The sequence below is a fragment of the Gymnoscopelus braueri genome (genome assembly GCF_963280865.1).
Source record: "Gymnoscopelus braueri genome assembly, chromosome: 22".
Taxonomy (NCBI): domain Eukaryota; kingdom Metazoa; phylum Chordata; class Actinopteri; order Myctophiformes; family Myctophidae; genus Gymnoscopelus; species Gymnoscopelus braueri.
Genome location: NC_137624.1, coordinates 22,255,351 through 22,268,478, shown reverse-complemented (window position 1 = coordinate 22,268,478; position 13,128 = coordinate 22,255,351).

Here is a 13,128-nt window from a genome sequence, read left to right as displayed (position 1 = left end):
ACAGTTACAACAACAGCAACAACACACAATTATTTTCTCATGGCAAAAGAAAAGTACAGGACAACAGTGGCAAATACAAAGGAAAAAACAACAAATCTAGCGAGACATTGTATCATTTAGTGCCTTAATGGCATTAGGGATGAAGGAATTTTAAAAAATGTTACGGTTAGCTTTTGGTACTTTGTACCGTCTACCAGAGGGAAGTAGTTCGAACTCCCTGCAGAGTGGATGAGAGGGGTCGTTTGCTATCTTGACAGCTTTTTTACGAAGTACCTCCTTGTAGATACAGCTTAAATGTTTCTGTCTCTTCCCAATGATTGTTGAAGACAATGATTTATCGTATTACAAGTTTTCTGAAATTGTATATTTAAATATGCAAATTAGGCATTACGAAAATATGCCCGAATTTGTATAACTTTCCAGAATCAACATTGGAACATTGGACAAAGCCAGAGTGAACATTCTTATTTCATTTTGTTAAGATGTTGGAGTCAAAGGTTTTTAACGAGGGAATATTCAATATCTGGCTCAATTTTGGGGCTCTGGCTCATGGACTAAATGCCTAATTTTAAATATACAATTTCAGAAAACTTGTAATACGATAAATCATTGTCTTCATGCAAGTAATCAACTCAGGAAGTTTCATTATGATAACTATTTTTTAAATTTTGTCATTTTTTCACCTGTCATGTACGTATGGGGAAAATAACAAAATGTGTGATAACTATGAAAAAGCTGCTCCTGTGGAAAGGTTATCATATATTTATTTACTCGTATTGACCCTATGAACAATTTAATATAGTTTTGGTTTTGCCCACTCTTTCGATAATCATTGCTCAATTTTGGGGCTCTGGCTCATGGACTATAGAGACACACGGGGACTACAAATTTCACGCCCACTTTTGAGACAGCGCCGCTACTCCCGGTCCGTTAGAACGATGAACTGCAGCTGCCAATGCATTCCCTATGAGAGGATATGAAAGTTAGCCTACTTTTAAAATTATCCTGCATTAACTGAAGACGATATTGATTTAAATAAAAATATGTTTCCAAATGTATGGAGTGTCTTTGTCAACATATCTTCTTGTTTTATTAATAGTTGATGTGTTTCACATTTAATTTGCCACTTTAACGAGTTACCCATAATGCTAACACAGCAGAGGGTAGACAGCAGACGGGCATTTCAGTGACATCACTGTCTTTACGAGTGCCGAGCGCCGACCAGTGGCGTACCTACTGTAGAGGCAGGAGAGGCAGTCGCCTGCCCAACTAAGATCTCGCCTCCCCTAAAAAAAAAAAAAAAAACCCGAAAATGTGTCATTGCGTGCTTAATGTCCTCAAAGTCACGCATCCAACAAGCTTTGAACTGAGCAGATTGGACCTTCTGTTCCAGAGATAATGACCAAAACCTATTGAAAACGTCCACTTTCGCCAGTTTTCTGGGTATTGAAAACCTCAAGGGATGCGTCCGTGACGTATATACCATGCGATCACTTAAACTCTAGATCTCCGATGCTAGCGATTTTGACATACTGATGGAGTATATTATAGTATATTGTGGGTAGTATATCGAGATGAAAGATATGGGACATTAAAAAGGACAAATTAAACAAATGGGACAGATTATTAGAACACAAAAAAAATCGCTACAGCCTCAGTAGTTAACCAGTGAAATGACGGTATTTTACAATGCCTCTCATAGAGATTGCATTGAGAGCTGCAGTTCATCGTTCTAACGGACCCCGAGTGTCAAAAGTGGGCGTGGATTTGTAGGCCTTCCGCTTCCGGCCGTGTGTCTCTATAGGGGTCATACCGGTGTGTGTTGACTTGTGTGTGTGTGTGTGTGTGTGTGTGTGTGTGTGTGTGTGTGTGCGCGCGCGCGCGTGCGTGCGTGCGCTTGATTGTACCAATGAGCTGTTATCTGAGCAAAATACATGCTTTATGCAATTATCCAAAATGATACAAATCAAAATGTAATACACTATTGATTATAAAATATCTAACTAATCTAATACACTATTGATTATAAAATATCTAACACAGTCTAACATTGGTGATACAGGAGTTCTGTAGCCAATTGTTCAGACCCATGGCTGTTACCAGGACAAGAAAAATCATAACAAATAGGCAGAAACTAAAACAATATGGCTCCCAGAGGCACAGCCAATTTTAACCATATTGACATGCAAACGGAAATGGTACACTTAGATCCATCAGAAAATGGTATAAAATGAGACCCCTCAACAGCATTATGTGTTAAGTGGTAAAACTAAGCACTTGGGTCAAACCAAACCAGAATGTGTTCTGTCTCACAGTTACCCACCGGTGGGGTTAGGGTTGGGCTAATTTGTAACCCAGCAGTTTTTTGAGTGAAGCATTGTGCACAAGACATATGACTTCATAATGATGCAGTCCTTGGAAGGGAGCCGACCTGTATGGCCAAACCGTGTGGAATCTATTCTTGCATCAGTAGGTTATGTGGTTGGACTCGGAAATGTCTGGCGGTTTCCGTACGTATGCTTCAAAAGCGGTGGAGGTAATATCAAAAATATTCTGTATGCAACCAGAAATAGTATAGACCTTACTGCTAAAGTCACAGGAATGCCAGGTTACCAAGTTATAATAATAGTATAATAACAAGAAGGAGCAAAGTAGGAGCAGCAGCATTAGAGCTTTCCCATAACTTCCATGCTGACTCAGCATGGATGCTGAGCATTATACTATGTAGTATCAGCCAGTCAGATACTGGTTAGCCAGTCAGATACTGGGTAGCGACTAGCGAGTCACTGAATATGGGTTAGTCAGTCAGATACTGGTTATAAGTCAGTAGACACTGGCTAGCTTTGTTTTCCGATAGCAAGATAATGTATAGCTTCCAGTGTACATTTCTTAGTGGTTTTAACTTTTAAAATGTATTTATTATATTTTACACAGAACTTGGGAGATGCAATATCAAACACAAATGTAAAAACCTGAACTATCCCTTTAAAGCCTAAAATAGGTAAAGAATAAAATAATCATGCTGAATAATATTTTCCTTTTGTTTCCACCAGTTATTACTCGTAGTCACATACTCGCAGAAAGAAAGGAATAAAGAAAGAAAGCATTCTTCATCAATGTTTTGGCTACTATTTTTCACCCATGAAGCTTTTTCCACCAAAATAAAATTTGCCATGTTCTTTTTGCAGGTGCTTATTTTATCCCATACTTTATTTTGACATGTCTTTGTGTCATACCACTCGTATTCTTGGAATTTTCACTGGGGCAATACACACAGTTGGGCCCGATACAAGCCATCTCCAAGTGTTGCCCTCTAATGAAAGGTTGGTTCATTGTCTCTGGGTTGTTAGACACAGAGCCTGTACAAACATAATAATTAAAATACATAGTGAATCCTTCAGTTTCCAGTAAGTTTTGTATTGCCTGGCAAAGTACCAGCAAATGCAAGAAAAGATAATTTGAACAAAACACTGTCTTATTGTGCATCTTGATCATTTAAAATAAATATGCTGTTTATTTTAGGACTCTTTGCTCTCTTGTCTATTTTTGATCACGTCAGTGGTTCTGAGCTTAAATGGCTTTATATTAATATTACCAAAGAAAAAATATTACTGAATTGTGCCACTGTCTCTTCTCAAAAATCACTTTTTATCTCTTATTTTATTTACAGGAGTGGGCATTTCTACCGTGGTACTGACTTTCATCTTGTGCTCTTACAACAATACTGCTATAACTTGGACTCTGTACTACCTTTTCAACACCTTCAGAACTTCTCTGCCTTGGAACCTGTGCAATGGCACCTGGAACATCCCAGAGAACTGCTCTATGGCTGGGAATGCCACACACACTCAGACCGCCTCCCAGCAGTTCTTTGAGTAAGTTCAGCGTTGCAGTCACAGCCAGTAGTCCAACTTAGCTGTTAGTAAACGTGTGTGTCTGTCTGTCTGTCTGTCTGTCTGTCTGTCTGTCTGTCTGTCTGTCTGTCTGTCTGTCTGTCTATCTACCTACAGTATGCATACAGAATATGAGCAGTATATGCCACAGATAACCACCGTAAATCACTGTAAAGTGCCACGTATTATAATTATAATAATGCAATTTGATAACATAAAACCCACTCAACTTAATTTGTATTTTAAATGTTGCATTGAATACAATTTGATAATGATTGTCTTTTGGAAATGTATAGCCGTAAACTCCTGGAGGCCACAGAAGGAATAGAGAATGTGGGACACATACGATGGGAGCTTTTTGGTACCCTTCTGTTTTTATGGATACTTATATACCTCTGCACCTTCAAAGGGATCAAATCCACAGGAAAGGTTGTGTACTGCTCAATTACGTCACAAAAGCAGCTCCACAGTCAAATCCTCAGTGTTGATGTAACTCTGTGAGAGTGTAATCATTTGTACACACTGACGAAGGCCAGACGTCAGAAAACGTTTTGTGGTGTGACATACGCATTAATTATTAAACTAAATAAACAGACTTTTCTGCGTGTGACCCTTTCCTTACGTACTGTATGTTTATAGATGACTAACAACGCACCAGATAGTCAGAGCCCAGTGGAATGCCTAAATAAACTCTGAGAGGGTACAAATGTAACCAAATGGACCCCTAAGGATACGGTCCATTTGGTTAGATTTTACACTGTCAGAGTTACAAATGGATAAATGAACACTGAGGATCTTACTGTGTACCTCCACCCCTTATGAAAATGTGCATTACATAATGTCCAATAACATGTCAGTGCTTCAGAACACATTTTTGTGTTAATGTTTTTTTTTTTCTTTATGTGCAAACAGGTGGTGTACTTCACAGCACTATTTCCATATATTGTGCTGTTAGTACTATTGATTAATAACCTCAGGCTCCCTGGAGCCATGGATGGTATTATCCTCTATCTGAAACCCAGATGGAATAAACTACTGGATATTCAGGTGAGTCAGTGAAATTGATGGAATGGCTACTTTATAACTTTTTATTAGCCATAGTCCTTATTAAGCCAAACGATTCAAATCTGATATTATATAACGCTTTCATATATCTGGACTTCAGCAGTAAATTCAATACAATTTAAAGTAATTCAAAGTAACAGGTCATTTCCAACAGCTGTTAAAGCTACTATCCCTACTCTATGTGTAAATTGTGTCCTATGCCGGATTTGAACCCAGGTCTAAAGCATGGGAGACTCAACATGACTCTCAAATGAGATATAATAGTCCCCGCTTGGTCAGGGAGATATTGCGTTTATGTGGTTCAGGCAGTACTACTCATGAACCAGTAGGGGTGCTATGTGAAACCAGGACCACTTTCAACCACTGCAGATGTGTTAGTTATATTGTATTAACATATTTTACCATACAGATTTGTTAAAATAACATTATTCATTGAAATAAGTTCTGGATTGCAGCATTTCACTGATCCTAATTTCAAACTAAAGATGTCTCGTTTTCTTGTTTTAACAGGTTTGGATTGATGCCAGTGGACAGATTTTCTATTCCATAGGGGTTGGGTTGGGCGTCATGATCTCCATATCCAGTCATAATAAATTTGAAAACAATATGCTCAGGTACAGAGCATCAGTGCATTTTAAATATTTAGAATGCACATGTGTTTGGTATCATATTATCATATTCAACAGTACAGTTGGCTATGCATGATCAGACTAATAGTGAGTTGGCAAATTATTAGATGTTGGATGTAGCTACAGTACATAAAGGGCATTATTGTCTGGGCACAGCTAGAGTAGTCTGAGAGCAGGCATAAAAGCATTATGATGAGTAGTTTATGCTTCAACGTTTAAATGCCTCATGGGCTTAATTCAATGGGTTTAATAGGAAGTTATACGGTAGTTGTACCAGATTCCATGTATTGATAAGTCAAAACATACAAATTGCACCACATTAATTTCATCTTTCAACAGGGATGCATTGATCGTGTCACTGGCCAACTCCGCAACAAGCATTTTTGCTGGGTTTGCCATTTTCTCTGGAATTGGACACATGGCTCACATTCATGGACTTGACATAAACAACCTTGCTGTTGGAGGTAAGACTGATCAAATTCCTATGATGATGAGGCACTTCAGTACTGCTGGTGTGAATTCAGCATTTGGTACAGTAGCTCAGTAGCTGTCTATATCATCTATTTTGGTTGGTCACCTCTATTACTTGGGGGATGGACATTGTCAACAGGGGCAAAGTGTCCATCGAACGACTGCAGTAAGCGCTTTGATTCGCTTCTGTACAGTGAAATGTAGCCTACTGTAGTGTGTGTCAGGTCTTTTGAAGCAGGACCCAAATATATGGAAAGATCGGGCAGGAATAAAAGAAGAGTTGTGGATGTAGTAACACTCATTGGCCTTTTCAATGTGACTATAAGTATTGAATTGCAGGGTGTGGTGATTCCTAGATGCACTATAACTACCTTTGCATGAGAGAACTACAGTAACTGAAAGTTTAATGTTAGCCAATGATTGCCCTTAATAAGAAGTCATATCATATCATATAATCCTGTGTGTTTTCTGCAGGGCCTGGTTTAGTCTTTGTGGTCTACCCCGAGGTGTTCTCTACTCTGCCAGTCCCTCAGCTTTGGGCATTTCTTTTCTTTCTCATGCTCCTGACTCTTGGTCTGGATTGCCAGGTTGAGTATATTGAAACCAGTGTTCACCCTAATCTCCTCTATATTTCAATTTTTTTACGTTTCCCCTCCTATCATAATGTATTCTCACTTAACACGCGTGCGTGCGTGAACACACACACACACACACACACACACACACACACACACACACACACACACACACACACACACACACACACACACACACACACACACAATGCATGTAACCATTCATACAACGATAGACGACCCTTCATTGTGTAACAAAAATGTGTTTTATTTTGTTCTGTTCTGTTCCAACTGCAGACTGCACACGTTGAGCTCTTAGTGACAACTCTAATTGACACCTTTGGTTCCAAAAATCAAATTCTTTGCCGACCAAAAAGAAAGGAGAGTGTGACTGCATTCATCTGCCTGCTTGTCTTTCTTACTGGAATTCCCTGCATCACCCAGGTGTGTGAGTGTGCGTGCATGCGTATGTGCATGCCCTTGTGTGGCTTTGAAAAAGAAAGAGAGAGAAATGCCCAGAATTTGACCACTTAAACCTTATACTTTGTTGTGCGAAAAATGGCAAAAATAGAAGCTTACAACAAGCCGCAACGTGTGCTTGTAGATCTGCTATTTTCACTCATTATGAAAATATGAGTGTAAAACTATACAAATAAAACTATAAATGCGCGAAATCTCTGTCTGTCTGTCTGTCTGTCTTTTGAGTGTCCGGTTGTACGTGTGTCTGTAGTTCACATATCTCAAGAACCGTCCGTCCGTCCGTCCGACTTCAAACTCTATGAAACTCTGTGTCGTTGATGACCTGAGGGAGTGTAGTAGTCTGTTAGACGGTTGTCCAGAACCACAGTGAGCACAGAAGCAACTGATAAAGATGATCACCAATATATGGACTTGTATCATGAGTTATAACCATGATAGACATATTCAACGCAACTTCTACCAAGGTTCAGCATTGCTTTATGCAGTATAGAACACGGATGTGTGTAAATAACACTTCAACTCAAACTATAGAAACGCAGATCTTAGAAACACAACCTTGAATGTTCTAATGATTTTATACAACCTTGAGTTTTTACATATCTGATTTCATATTCTGAATGAAACTTATCAAGTTTTGATTGAGTTAATTCATCTGTCTAAATCCTTGCTGTGATATTATTCAAAAAATATGTTGTTTGATCAGAACCAAAAGTATAATATGCCATGCCTAGTTGTACTTTTGTGATAATAAATTAATTAATGAAATTTGATCTGGTTGTTTACAGGGTGGTATTTACATCTTCCAGCTTTTTGACCATTCCATTGGCATTCCAATGGCATTAACAGCTCTACTGGAGACTGTTACCATCGCCTGGATATTTGGCAAGTAGTCTCAGTGCTTTATCTAATTTTTATATTGCATGGTGGTAGTATTCAAATATTAATTCTAGCTTGCTTTTTGTATCTGCCAAAAAAATGCAATCTATTTTCAGGAGTGCGTCGTCTCTCCGTCATGGTAGAAAGAATTCTGAAGAAGCCTCCAAGTATTTTCTTCAAAGCATGTTGGTTGGTGATCTCCCCTGTACTGATTATGGTAGGTTGAAGTTACATTTTATTTCACAATCTCTATTTATGCAAGCCAACAGCCTAATTGTAAAACTGTTACAGGTAGATGCCATATACAATAATATTTCATTCACGCTTGTGTGCATCAAATTGCATTGGTCATTAGGCCATTGTGGTGACTTAACAACAAAATACAATATTTCTATTCTCTATAATATATTACCAGCTTAAAAATATATTGTTTGGTTCAACTTTTAGGTTATATTGGTGTCCAGTTTAATCCAATACACCCCTCTTCGCTATGGAAAAACCTATTACTATCCACAATGGGCAAATGCTGTGGCATGGCTCATTGCTTTGGTGGCCACCGTGTGGATTCCTCTGGGAGCCATGCATGAGTTGTACAATCATAAAGGGACCTTTTTAATGGTAAGGAAATTAAAGCACACTGATGTGTATTACTAACTACACAATATTGCTAATTTAAATATGAGGGTTTGCATACACAATATGATAACCCTAGACTATCATGCTTGGGCCCTTTAGTTTGTATTTATTTAATAGACTGACTGACACGTTGTTCTTTAATTTTTTTATCATTTTTTTCCTAAATTTAAAAAACACATTACATTTGAGATATTGAAGGGTGGAATTGATGTTAAACATGAACTGTATTTTCAGCATAAATCATAAACCCTATGTTAAGAATTTTTGCATTGGAATACAAGAACTGTAGCACCATAGTATATCATTGTAATGACAGATTTTTTTGGTTTCGTTTTTTGGCAATGCTTACGGAACCGTCTCTGCCTCAGATCAGAGAGCCTGTTAATGTCATATGACTCATATCATGTCGGTCATTCCACTCCCATCTATGCAGTGATTTGCCATAACAAAAGTGGAATGTAAGCTCTAGAGTCTAGAAATACAATAGTGCGCCAATATGTTTATATATTTTTTACTTTACACTAAAGATGCCAGCGCTTCTCACATGACACATTAATTAACACATCCATCTACTGTATGTCTGTTTTAAATGTAGAGATTGAAGTCTTCAGTGACTCCTAAAATGACGATGGAAGATATGTTTCATTCTGTACCATTGTCAATGGAACCCCAGACAAAGAAGCAGCATCTGAGCCATGAGGAAAATGATGGATTGGTTGTTGGTGGCCCTTTTCTGGCTCCCCATTTTGAAAATAAAGGAATTCCTTCTAGAAACTACTAGACATTGACTGAATATTGAAAGTATTGTACTTTTGTTAAATACTACAGAAAGATATATAGAAATATATATTTCAAAATTAAATACTATCAAAATGAAGAACATTTTGGAACTAATAGGCAAAAGAAAGGAGAAAAAAGATTTAAATTAAATAATGACTGTTAAGGGCTTGATATACTTTGTATATTAATAAAATACATTTAAATAAAATAGAAATGACTGTGTTGCGCTTTCTTATATACTAACTATATATATATGGTTGTGGGGAGGTTGGGTGGGGTGGTCCGTGAGGATTGTTCGAAAAATACTAGTGGGCCAGAGAAAAAAAGAAAAGTTTGAAAATCACTGCCTTAAGTTTCTGTTTTGATCTAGAGATGCATTGTCCTTGGGAACCTTAAGAATAAGAACTAATTTCTCCTTTTCTGGGCTAAATTATAAAACGTGCTTCTCTTTATACCAATAGTATCATACACAATACAAACCATTGCAAATGCTTAAAATGTAAAAATGGCGCAACCATTCTCTCATGACACTACTCCAATTTGCTGTCAGGTGGCAAATAATTCACTCTGGAAACATGGGCTCAAAAAAGTATATACATTTTGGAAGATGTTCCAATCAAGATGTTCCAATCAATTCTTCACTTCCCAGAATTAATTTCCTGATGATTTGGTGTCCCCTAAACCCTGTATACTTAAACTAACAAACTTGGTTGACTGGATTCAGCTATACCCCCCCCCCCCCTCCACGCTGAATACCTTTGCCAAAAACAGCCAATCCACAAACAAGCTTACAACATGTTGCGTTGCGGCGCATTGTGAGCTTGTAGATCTGCTATTTTCAGCGAATGTCCCCCACCCCCCCCCAGAGGGATGCTAGGGTTCAAGTGATTAAAGCAAGCTCAGTTTCCTGGGTATCTGACTCAGCCAGCTATTGTCTATTGTCTAGAGAGAGCATTGCAAGGGGACAGTCTCGTACAATCTGAATGTCCAAATGTGCAGAAGTTCTGGGTCAGTGTGGAAGACATGATATCCAACAGGAACAGTTCCTATATAGTTCCTAATAGTGATGAATCCAGGTTTGACGTAAAAAGTAAAAAAAAAAAAAAATCTGTTTGGCTGGCAATAAAAAACTTGGCTTCCTCCCCTCTAACTATCATTAAAACATTGGTTATGAAGACGGTTGAGAAATTGCCTCCATTTAACGTTAAACAAAACCACACACACCCCTTGTAAAACTATTCTAATAATACCTAAAAAAAATACGTTGTAAATCTCGTTACCAAAATGTTTGCCTAGAAAAGAGACGCTATGGTCTATCTATTGGTTAAAAAAAATTGTTTGAAGCAATGAAGAACAGCAGCAATGCTGGCAAATTTGACTTTTTTTTGCACTTGCAAAAATGATACGCCAATATGATGGCTCATGTATCTTGAACCATAATATGAGCCTGAATGTACACAGTATGCTCCTTATGGTAGTGTTTTAGTGATTACCAGAAGCAAGCACCTAACTAGGACAGCTAGGCAGCAGGGTAATAGAAATCAGCACTTTATGACAATAATAGATCTGTTCCTGTTGGCCAAGTTTCTATCATACACACTGAAATAAACATCACATTTGCTGCATAATGGGAGGACAGTGAGGACTCCTGTCGTTAGAAAACTCCCATCAGCAGAAATCATTCAACTTCTACTGTATTAGTGATCTCGAACCAATAGCGCGCGGGGGTGCAGGTGGGGGGGTTGCAGGGGGGTTGGGGAGGAGCTACAGTATGTGCTTTCTATTGACTGGGTACAGTTATCACTGGGCAGTGATAACAGATCAATGTGCTGCTGAACTGTAAGTGGTATGATCTGAAAACAGTTTGCTGCTCCAGCATCAACACACAAGATCTCTTCTCTCAAGGTGACTATTCCAAAAGTAAATCTGATAATACTAATTATTAGTAACTGCTATTACTGCGTACAATGTTTGTGTTGTTGAGAAAATAATTATAATCTTATAATCATATATTATGATATATATATATATATATATATATATATATATATATATATATATATATATATATATATATATATATATATATATATATATATATATATATATACTGTATATATATATATATATATATATATACTGTATATATATATATATATATATATATATATATATATATATATATATATATATATATATATATATATATATATATATATATATATATATATATATATACACAAGCACGCACACACACACACACACACACACACACACACACACACACACACACACACACACACACACACACACACACACACACACACACACACACACACACACACAGTATACTTACTTGAATATCATCTAGTTTGATGGTATCAATTAGTTTTTTGTAAAGACCAGTTAAATACTTTGAATGAAAGAGCCAGGGAATTGAATAAAAGCATTGTGAAAGGGTGGTACACTGTTGTGTTCAATAGATCGACAAGGCCTGAGCAGTCCTAGTGCCAAAAGAACATGCGGGTAGTTTTGTTTTTGTTTTGTTTGTTGGCACTGGTAAGCATGTGACTCAAAAGCTTTTGATGTGCAATGGGCCATGTGTAAGTGGACTTAGCATCCATTTGAATGACATAGACAACTACACAGTGTTTCACTGCATTTCTGATGTTATTGTGAATGTCCTCACAAAGAAATGTGTAGCTAAAATACCTGATCTATAATCTCACAACACATCACAATGCAACACATTGTGAGCTTGTATATCTGCAATTTTGGATTATTTTTGACAGTTTTGAAAATTTCACTTATGGTATTGATGACATGGCCAAAATAGGGACACCGGGTTGAAAGTGGTCAAATCATACATAATACATATTGCCATTAATGCATGTATTTTTGCATGACAGGGATCTGCCATTATGATTGGCCAGCAGAAGCTTCTAATTCTCTGGGCATGCATGTTGCTCATGGCAGCGCTGTGCCCAGGCGTACACTCTAAACGTAAAGGTGGGTTCCGTGGAAAAGGAAAGGGTGACGAGCTAGATAACAAAGTGCAACCCTCACCAAAGAGCAAATCCTCCTCCAAGCAAGGCCTGAAGTTGGCGGGGGCGGCAGCAGCCGGTGCGCTTGGAGGCGCTGCCATTGGCTATGGACTGGGGTCACTTGGTAAGACAAAGCAGCGTTACGGGCACGGCTATGGCTATGAAAGAGGTACATCTGGCGCAGGGCAGCAACTATACCATCGTGAAGGCCAAGGGGTCCACAACCTGTCCAACAAGCGCCTGCTCAGAAGTGGAGCTGCCACTGGTCCCATGAGTAACATCTTCATTACACTTGGACCCATTGTTCCTTTCTTAATTGGTGCCTGGATAAGGGGAATTTAGTGTCACCTTTCATCACTTGAATACAAATGTAATTGTCTAACTCGTGTAAAAACTGACAATAAAATGTCCTTTAAACAAGTTCCTCTTGTATTGCTTCATTTATGACCAATAATGATGATGATGATGATTATGATGATGCTGTAGTGTGTAGTCTAACCGTTTGAAATATGAATGTTATTGTCTTATGGGCAGTGTCACAGGAAATTTAAATTGAGCTGTGTGCTGCAGTGCGCCATATTTGAAAGGTTGAATGTACTGGAGACATATTTTTATGTTAAGAGTTAATGATTTACAATGAATACGTGTGATGTTGTTTATTTTATTGAATCCATTTCTA